This window comes from Euprymna scolopes, chromosome 24 (genome assembly GCF_053919585.1).
Source record: "Euprymna scolopes isolate OS-2025 chromosome 24, ASM5391958v1, whole genome shotgun sequence".
Lineage (NCBI taxonomy): Eukaryota > Metazoa > Mollusca > Cephalopoda > Sepiida > Sepiolidae > Euprymna > Euprymna scolopes.
In genome coordinates, this window is record NC_136505.1 from 42,233,738 (window position 1) to 42,243,737 (window position 10,000).

The 10,000-nt window shown below is 34.2% G+C and overlaps 1 protein-coding gene across 1 annotated transcript in view; it reads right to left on the reverse strand.

The window, feature by feature from the left end:
• LOC145246670 (uncharacterized) overlaps positions 1-10,000 on the reverse strand; it is a 216,081-nt gene that overhangs the window by 204,837 nt on the left and 1,244 nt on the right. The window lies entirely within an intron of this gene.

Genomic DNA, 10,000 nt, shown 5'->3' on the forward strand with positions numbered 1-10,000 from the left:
TTCTTTCTCAAAACAACATAACGTCAACCATCGCTGGTATTTTTATTTTATTTTTACACACACACACACACACACACACACACATATATATATGTTGTATGTGTGTGTATTTTAAGTTTTTCAATGGCACACTCCGAGCACTAGCATCCTCTCGACGACAATGCCCTCAACAAACATTAAAAGCAGTAAAATCCCACTCTTACATTGTACAGACCCCTAGATGCCGTAAAGCCTTCTACTCGAATTGCTTTTCCCCTCAGATTGCTGCATTTTCGAATTCCCTCCCGCTTTCCTTACTGTACTGACATGCAGAAATTCAAACGTAATATGAACCGACATCTCGCTGCCAAACTTCATAAATAGTATCCTTGCAAATCTAGTCCCAACTAGTAGCCCCTCACGACTATGTGGTCCTGTGCCTTGATTGCGGTGAAACGTCAAAACAAAAATAAATCAATAATTTTTTCTTTTCTTTTTTTTTTTATTGTTTCCAGTTGGAAACTTTCGCCAAATTTTGGGAGATTAATAGTGGAAAAACATATATTTAGCGGAATTGTCAATCAGCTGATTTCATTTCATTCAAGAAAAGGAGGGCGGCGGTAGTGGTGGTTCTGTTCCACTCTACGAGAGAAAAGCCCTAACATTTTGAGGATTATTCGAAGAAGAAAAAAAGGGGAAGAAAAAGGGGAAGATGAAGGGAAAGATGATGATACTCGGCGATGAAACAGGGCTAATTCACATGTCAATAAAACAAAAATGATAGACCAAAAGAAAAGTGGATATACAAATCTACATAAATACGTAACCTAATTGGATGCGATGAAATTCTAATATCTGTTCTGTAACTCAATTAGTGAAGGAGAAATCCTTCTCGAGAAGGGGAAATTTTTAAAGTGTGTCCCAATTAAGTGTGCCTCTTTTGGGATCAGAGCACTAGATTTCTCTCACATTAAGCATGTCTAACTTTGTTCTCATGAAAAGACAATAAATAGGATCAATATGTGAATATAAATTTATAATATGGGTGTACACACACACACACACACACACACACACACACACATACATAAAAGAACAAAGAATTAATAACACACCTTGAAAACACTTTAAGAAGAGTTAAAAACAAGTTTAATTTTCAAAAAGGAGACACTAATTAAGTGGATTGTCCTTAATCTGTGAAGTTTCGAAATAAATACTTTCCTTTTCATCAGACGGTAGGAATTAGCAAAATGCGGAATCGGAAGGGTGGAGGGGGTAGATAGATAAATGAACGATAGATGGGTTGATTTATGTCTAGATGTATGGATAGAAAGGTAGATACGTACAAATATAGATATATGATGATTGATGATTGCAACGTCTTGTCAGACGAGTGCCACTCCCTCAGTCACTGAAAGTTCATGAGCCCGAAGATAACCCTTTTTTTTCTTTTAGTCCGGCCAGCGAATTCACACGCTCAAGCAGACATGACATAGAAGACGGTCCTTGGCATACATATATATATATATATATATATATATATATATATATATATATATACATACACATACATGCCCATAAACATACACACATGCACACATCCATCCATACATACATACACACAATACATATAAGACATACATACAAACATATACATACACACATGCACACTCAGATACATACATATGCATACACATATATACAAACATATACAAATACGTACATATTCACATACATATACGTACGTATGCATGCACATATACATACACATAAAGTTACCTACATATACCTACACATACATATATATGCACCTATACGCATACCTATATATGCATAAATACATATACATACATACACACAAATATATATATATATAAGTATATATATATATATATATATATATATATATATATATATATATAGTGTACAGAAAGTTGTTAGTTGAGACAGATCATTGGTACCGTCGGTTTCAAACCCGATAATAAGGCCCGTTTAAGGTATCCTTATCAAGCTCTCTTCAGCCAATATCTATATACTTATATATAAGTATATAGATAGATATATACATACATACATACATACATACATACACACACATACATGCATGCACACATACATACATAGTGATACTGAGTTATGTATATTTAATAGATAGATAGGAAGGGAAAAAGTACATATTTTTATAAATAAATATATAGGATAAATTCTCATATGGATAAAAAGAAAAAATAAATAGACCGATAATACTACAGCACCCACGCATATTATATGCGCGCGCGCGTGTGTGTGTGGGGGGTTGCATAAAAAAGCGATATAGAAAGAGAGAGGGAGAGAGAGAATATAGGAAGAGGAAAATGAGGCAAAATAAATTAATGCGTATAATCACACTCAATTGTATACGAGTGTTTATCTAACGGGAGAGATACGTAAAGTCACAGATGGTAAAAGCGCTCATTATTCCACCGACGAATATGCTTTGGCAAATCAATACATGTCACATGGAAAGAGAGGGAGAAATCCGACGACGAAAAGGAAAAACAGCGAATAAGAAGAACACCGAAACAAACCGAACGAACGCAGAAGAGTCCATCGGTAAATTTGAAACTCCTACGTGCCAGAATCGCGCGCAAACATAAACAGTATAAGGCGAACCCTACGACAACTGGTCGAGGATATACTGAAAATCGAGCGGCTGTTTATTTTTGCGCGCGTTTCTCGCACATAGGCGTTTTAGATTTACATACACACGAACAACTATACACATGCACCTATACACATACACACACACACACCTATAATCAAACGCTGACACACACACACACACACACACACACACGACGTATAATAAAACACAAACATGTTATTTCATGTATCTACACAAAGTTTTATGCATCTATATTTACTATTTACTTCGACGTTGCTCAATACGTGAATAGAGCAAGGCAGTAAGTTTTGAAAACATATGGCAATTAAGCTACACGGATCAAATTAATATACGAAAGTATAAATTTATGCGTAAACTTTAAATATTTACTCCAACAGTTCTCAATACGTAGGTAGAACTAGGTAGTAAGTTATAAAATCTATATGGCAATTAAGCTACACGCTAGGATTCATCAGGCTTATGTATATATTCTGTGTAGCTTAATTGCCATATATATATATATATATATATATATATATATATATATATATATATATATATATATATATATATATATATATATATATATATTAGTTAGAAGAATAGACTTGAGTAAGAATGGAATCAGGAAAAGAGAGAGGATGATAATCGGCGACGAAAAGGAGCCAGTTCACACGAGCACGCGCGTTTCACCGTAACTATATATATATATATATATATATATATATATATATATATATATATATATATATATATATATATTCCATCCATATAGCTCTAGGTAACACGGGAAGATGCTCGTTTGTCCGCTGTGAAATATGGTCTATGTTAAATCACCACCAGGACAAATAGAGTTAGCATTTTATGAAGCTGACGTCATCGATCAATGTAGTTCTCGGGGTCATTTAGGGTCACCAGGGCCCGCCTATCGAATATCGTAGAAAGGAGTGTTTTGTCGAAAATTGAGATCAAATAATGTCACATTTATTCAAGACTAAGGCTTTATTTCGTATTCTATCAATTTGAAATAATAGTGGGCGTGGGATCCGTTTAATTTTAAATCAATTTTTGGGACACTTTTCAAACCATGTTACACACACACACACACACGATGGAACACATGAAAGTACAAGTGAATCCGACACAAAAAAAAAGAAACTGAATTGAAGTAACGTAGAATAATTCTTGTTGAACTATTATTATGCCGGGTCAACTGCACCGAAACCAATGATACCAATTCTGCAGTAAATTAAGGTTTTCTTTATATTGTGTATATAAAACCTGAATGATGAACGTCAGGGAAGCGGAACAGAGTCGAATCAAGACAGCAGTTCTCGCTAAAGACACTTTTAGGTAGAACTTTGAATTACAATAAATATAGAACGTGTATAAGCTACGAATGTTTTATATGCGAACAACAGGCTAGTTTTATTATTACGCACAAGGAGTTTTCACACCGGACATCAAAGATTCTTCTCTGAGAACAATCTGTGGTGTTCCCTGGAGACTATGTGACAACAAGTCTCCACAGATTTTCAGTACTCTCCACTTCTTTCGATAACCTTTGCAAATTAATTTGGATTATCGCAACAGCCGTCTATCGTTGAATTCTCGTTGGCAACGACTATTGGTCTTCACTAGGATTTGGGTGATAATAAACATCTTCGAGGTTCCATTCCTTTCCGCACTCATCAAGTAGGGGTCTGGTTAGTGCTTATTGTTATTGGTTAGTGCTTATTGTTATTGCTATTTTTGTTGTTGTAGACAAAAGTATAATATATATAGGTGCGTGTGGGTGGTTGGTAATGAATTACAGAAACTATCTTTTTTTTGTTTTTGGTTTTTGTTTTTATTTTGATAAAACAGGTAAATCTATGTGCGTTTCTGTAAAGGGTAGACAAATATAATTTTATAAAACATTGGTGTTATATTTTTTTATAATTTTTGTATGAAGGAAAATGTAGTATCTGTTCTTATGCTACATATAGACCTTGGTCAACAAGAATACGTTTTACTAGATTCGGCTCATTTTTTTTTTTTTAATTTTTGTTTCAATCCAGAGTGTCCCTTTGAGGGAAACTGGATATTCTCCCACATTAAAGGCCGACGCTGTGTCTAACCGTTCCCCTCGTGGGGAGTCAGGTAAATAGGAACAGCTACTTCTTTGTGATGACTTTCCATCCTAAGATAAGACTTATTGGATGCTTTTGTGGTCACGAGTATCTGATATTAGATAAATATGACTACCACTCTTTCTCTCTCCTCTCTCTTTCTCTAGATAGGGAGAGGGGAGAGAGTGAAGGTAATAGAGTAAGACAGAAAGAGAGAGATGAGCACATTCATCCATGTAATAGCAGATGCTCGTGACCACAAACGCGTACATAAATCTGTTTCTTTCTCTCTTCACTACATACGCATAAATAGATAGATATGCATACACACATTATATATATAGTCACATATATATACACACATTATATATATACACACACACACATATATATACACATACACACATTATATATATACATACATTATATATATACACACATTATATATATGCACGCATTATATATATACACACACACATTTATATATTTATATATATACACACACACATTTATATATCTATATATATACACACACACACATTTATATATCTATATATATATACACACACACATTTATATATCTATATATATATACACACACATTTATATATCTATATATATACACACACATTTATATATCTATATATACACACACACATTTATATATATATATAAATATATATATATATATATACACACACACACACACACACACACACATTATATATAGAGAGACAGAGAGACAGAGATAGACATACAGAAAGAGAAAAGGAGAAAAAGACCAGGGGAAATTATAAAGTGGAAGGTGTGTGTGCGAGAGAGAGAGAGAGAGAGAGAGAGAGAGGCGAGCGAGGAGAGAAAGTGTATAAGAGAAATGAAGTGGTAGCTTGATTTTCGAGGGCAACGTACCCTAGCCACTTGTAATATGAGCGCTACACAAGCTATTAGCCTGTACGCATACGTATATAACTATAAACATACATATGCAATGCATATACGTGTATGTGTATACGCAAATATATATAATATGTATATATGTATATGTGGGTTTGTCTGTGCATTTATGTGCCAGCTGTGTATGTGCGTTTTTACGAATGTGCATGTACGCATACATTCATATCCAAATGTATCGCAACGACGCAACATTGTATAACAGTGGACATCTGCACCTGATGTTACGTGCGATTTGATTTAGTAAAGTAGATTCCTCATTTAGAATTTTATTTGCGATCATGATTATCAATGTTGTTGTTATTACTACATTTCTTTCATATGCATAATATCAAAGTAATATATATGTGTGTGTGTGTGTGTGTGTGTGTGTGTGTGTGTGTGTATATATATATATATATATCTATAATTACAGGTTAATATTCTCCAGAGATAAAATAATCTATGAAGTTTTAACGAGGTTAATGCACGAGTGCTCAATACCGATGTAGGGCAAGATATACTTCATCTTTTTTTTTTTTACATTATTTAACATTCATGTCACTTAACATTTATGAGCATGTTTCGCTCAGCCAGTAACTAGTAACTAGAGACATTGTAAGGCGATATTGTGTATACAAATGCTTAGTCCGTATTTTATAAGTAACTTCGCCTGAAAAGGTATTTAGTTACTAGTAACTTGCTGACCGAAACTTGCTCATATAAGTGTAGCGACATATTAATAAAACAATGAAAATGTGTGTGGGGGGTATGTGTCAGAGAGAGAGAGAGAGAGAGAGAGAGGGGGGGAGAGAAAGAGAAAGAGATTAGTGCATACATATATATCTCATTTATTATATATATATATATATATATATATATATATATATATATATATATATATATATATATATATATATATATATATGCATCCACTATCACTATAAAGCTATGCGCGTTGATTATACGCGCATGATGTGTGCTGGCAACATATTGTGCGTATATCTATGCCGTCCCGCACAATCGTTCGCTAAACAAGCGGCAAGCAACAGCAACACAGAACAAAACAAATTATAATCGAAAACAGAAACATTCATTGTAATTGCGCCGCAAAATACTTCGGACGCGCGTAGATGCGTCGTAGTTTTTAATATAAAAAAATATAATAAATAAATAAAAAATACGACACCAACAACCATTGAAGGGTTTGTCCACTCGCTAACCAAATCGATAATCACTTTATCCACCGCTTTATTGCGCAGAATAATAAAGCCATTCTCGGCTATTGCTGATTGTGCAATATTGTGATTGTGATATTGTGCAACTTTCGCCAAGTAAACCAAAACCATCTATTTTTCTTTTTCCTTTATTTTTGTAATTCTATTTTACAATTGAGTTTTATTATTATACGTTGTATAAATCTCTGTTTTGTTTACTTGTTGCGATGCGAAAAGGCGTCAGCTTTTTGTTTGTTTGTTTGTTTTGCGTAGATACGAAATGCCACAACGACCGCAGGTGCGCGTTGTGCCCGTTTTTCTTTTTTTTTTTTGTTATTTTTTTTTTTTTTTTTTTAATTTTCCTTTTTGTAAACATTACGAAGTGGACAATTTTACATTCATGAAACCCATAAAAATAGTTGTATTTTTTTTTTTTTTTGCAGTAAGGTTTTCTCTACCCCTAACAAAATATTTTTTCGTGGTTTTTGTTGTTTTGTAAAAAAAAAAAAAAAGCCACAGGCATTTTTTAAGCTTGAAAAATAAATAGAAATATTTAAAGGTAACTTCGATAGAAAAAGAAAATGACAACGTATTGTTTTATTTTTAACAATGATAACACCGAGCATATATAATATTCCTATTTTCTTTCTTTTTAACGTTATTATTTTGTTCCAGCTGGGGAAGGGGTATCCTACCGACCTAACATTCACCTGCTATCTCAAACATTCCAACCGAGAGATCTTTTTTTCTTTTTAAATATTCTAACCGCCCCTTAAAATGCAATATTTTGTATCTCTCTTGCACTTGGTTTATGGAATATATTTGTCAGGTAGTTTTTTTTTGTTGTTGTTTGTGTTGTGTTTTTATTATTTTTCATGAGCCCGTTTGCTCCCAGAGATCTTCCTAAGATTTCAGTGTCTTTTTTTTTGTGTCGCACAAAAACGTTTGTATATATATTTACCTTCGTTTGATTGTGTAAATCTGTCTTAATTGGTCAATAAAACAATATAGTTAACGCGCAATACGTGAACGGAACGATTGAAACATGCGATTCTAGAATTTAAAAAAAAACAAAAACAAAAAAAACAAATTCCGAAATCAATGAACAACAAACTATAATTATTCACGCGCCAACATGTAAAAGTGCGTAAAAAGTTACTCTTTATTTATATTATTATTATGATAACTCACTTGGAGTTTTCACACAATATATTTCCAGCGAATCCTCGCTAATAGAAACAGGCGGACTTCCCTGGGACCTCACGACCGCACCACGTCTCTTGTACTATTCCAGTACTTGCTGTTCAATTTTATTTTAATTACAAATCACTATTTATTTTTATTTTTTTTTTTTAATTAACTGTTATCTGTAATTTATCCCTGATAAACGCCGGTGGTATTCCCTGGAATCTGAGTGACAAAAAGCCCGCTTAGCATCACTTTATTTTACTAACTAGTAATTCTCTTATTTTTCTTCCTTTGAAGTTTGTAATGCTGGGTATGGGGCAGCCAGACCAGCTGCCAACATTGCCCCGCTTTTTATTGAAACCAACCGAGAGCTCTTTTTAGTATCCTCTCTGTTCTCTTAAGTGCAATTGTCTGGATCTCTTTTGCACTTGGTTCACCAGGAATATTAGTAAGGTAGGACTTCAGGTTCCTGAGTGTCATTATCAGTGATCGCTTACCGACGAAAAACAGATTATGGTTTCTGGAGTTCCAGTGAGTATAAGTCTCTACAGATTTCCAGTGCTCCCTGTTTGTTTAGATTAAGATTGTAAATAACGCAACAGCCGTTATTTGGGTTTCATTGATAACGTTCGATGGTTTTTTTTTTCTTCTTTCTTTCTGCAATATGAGTTACAATAAGCCTCCTCAGGATTCGAGAACTTTCTGTGTCTATAAATTCTAGATATTACTTTCTTTCCTCGCTCTTTCTATCCTATATGATCCTTTAAAACCATTTCCTGTGAAACTACCCGATATTGATGCTACCGATTTTGTAATTTTTTTTCTCCTCCACCCACCCTAGTAAAAAAAAAAAACTACTACTACTAATATTATTATTAATAATAATAATAATAATAATAATAATAATAATAGTAAATTGCTCCGTCTGCCTTCAAAAATCATAAGCATTAGCTGGTACCACACCAAATAGGCATGAAGGGTCAAGAAGAATCGAAGAACCGAGAAGGGAAAGCACTAACCAGACCTCCACTTGATGAGTGCGAAGAGTACTTGGACCGTGAGGAAGTTTATTGCCGCCTCAATTCCAGTGAAGATCAATGGTCGTTGCCAGCGAGAAACCAATGATAAACGACTGTTGCGATAACACGAATGAATTTGCATAGGTTATCGAAAGAGATAAAGTGTACTGGAAATCTTGAAGACTTCTCATCGCCCAGTATTCAGGAACACTGATGAATGCCCGTGTGTAAACTCCTTGTGAACAATAATAGTAATAATAATAATAATAATAGCCCACTTTAGTTCACAAAACACAATACGTTTATAATCCAGCATATTATTTTCTAAGACTGTGGTTTTTATTCAGTTCAATGCTAAAATAAATAAATAAATAAACAAAAACGGTAAGAAAATGCACTTTTATACTTTCTACTACAAAATGCAACTTCTTTTTCTTTCAATTTAATACTACGACGAACTAAACATGTCGCCGGTCAGCACATGACTATTATACGATGTCTTACCGTGAAAGATTTTTTAACCGCCTTTGTTTTTCTTGAATTCAAATTAAGTTAGACGTAACGTTGTCAGCACTTGCCATACACGATTACATGTATTTATTTACATGCGACGCGCGATGCCCCTGTTCAGTCTCAAGAGACAATGGATGATCCCTGTAAGGGTGGATGTGTGTGTAATTGTGAGGCAAAGGTTGTACAATCACAACCATACCTCTCTTGAATCGGCACCGCTTGAGTCTAGTGGCAAGGAGCAATGCTAGACGACGGGGAACAATGTCGAGATAGGCAGAGACAGCTACAGCTCAACACTCGCGACCCGTTTGGAATTGTCAGCCTCTGCCTGCACTGATGGTTGCGAAAGCATCAAACACTAGTGTCTGTAGATATAAAGAATAATTATTATTTAGATAA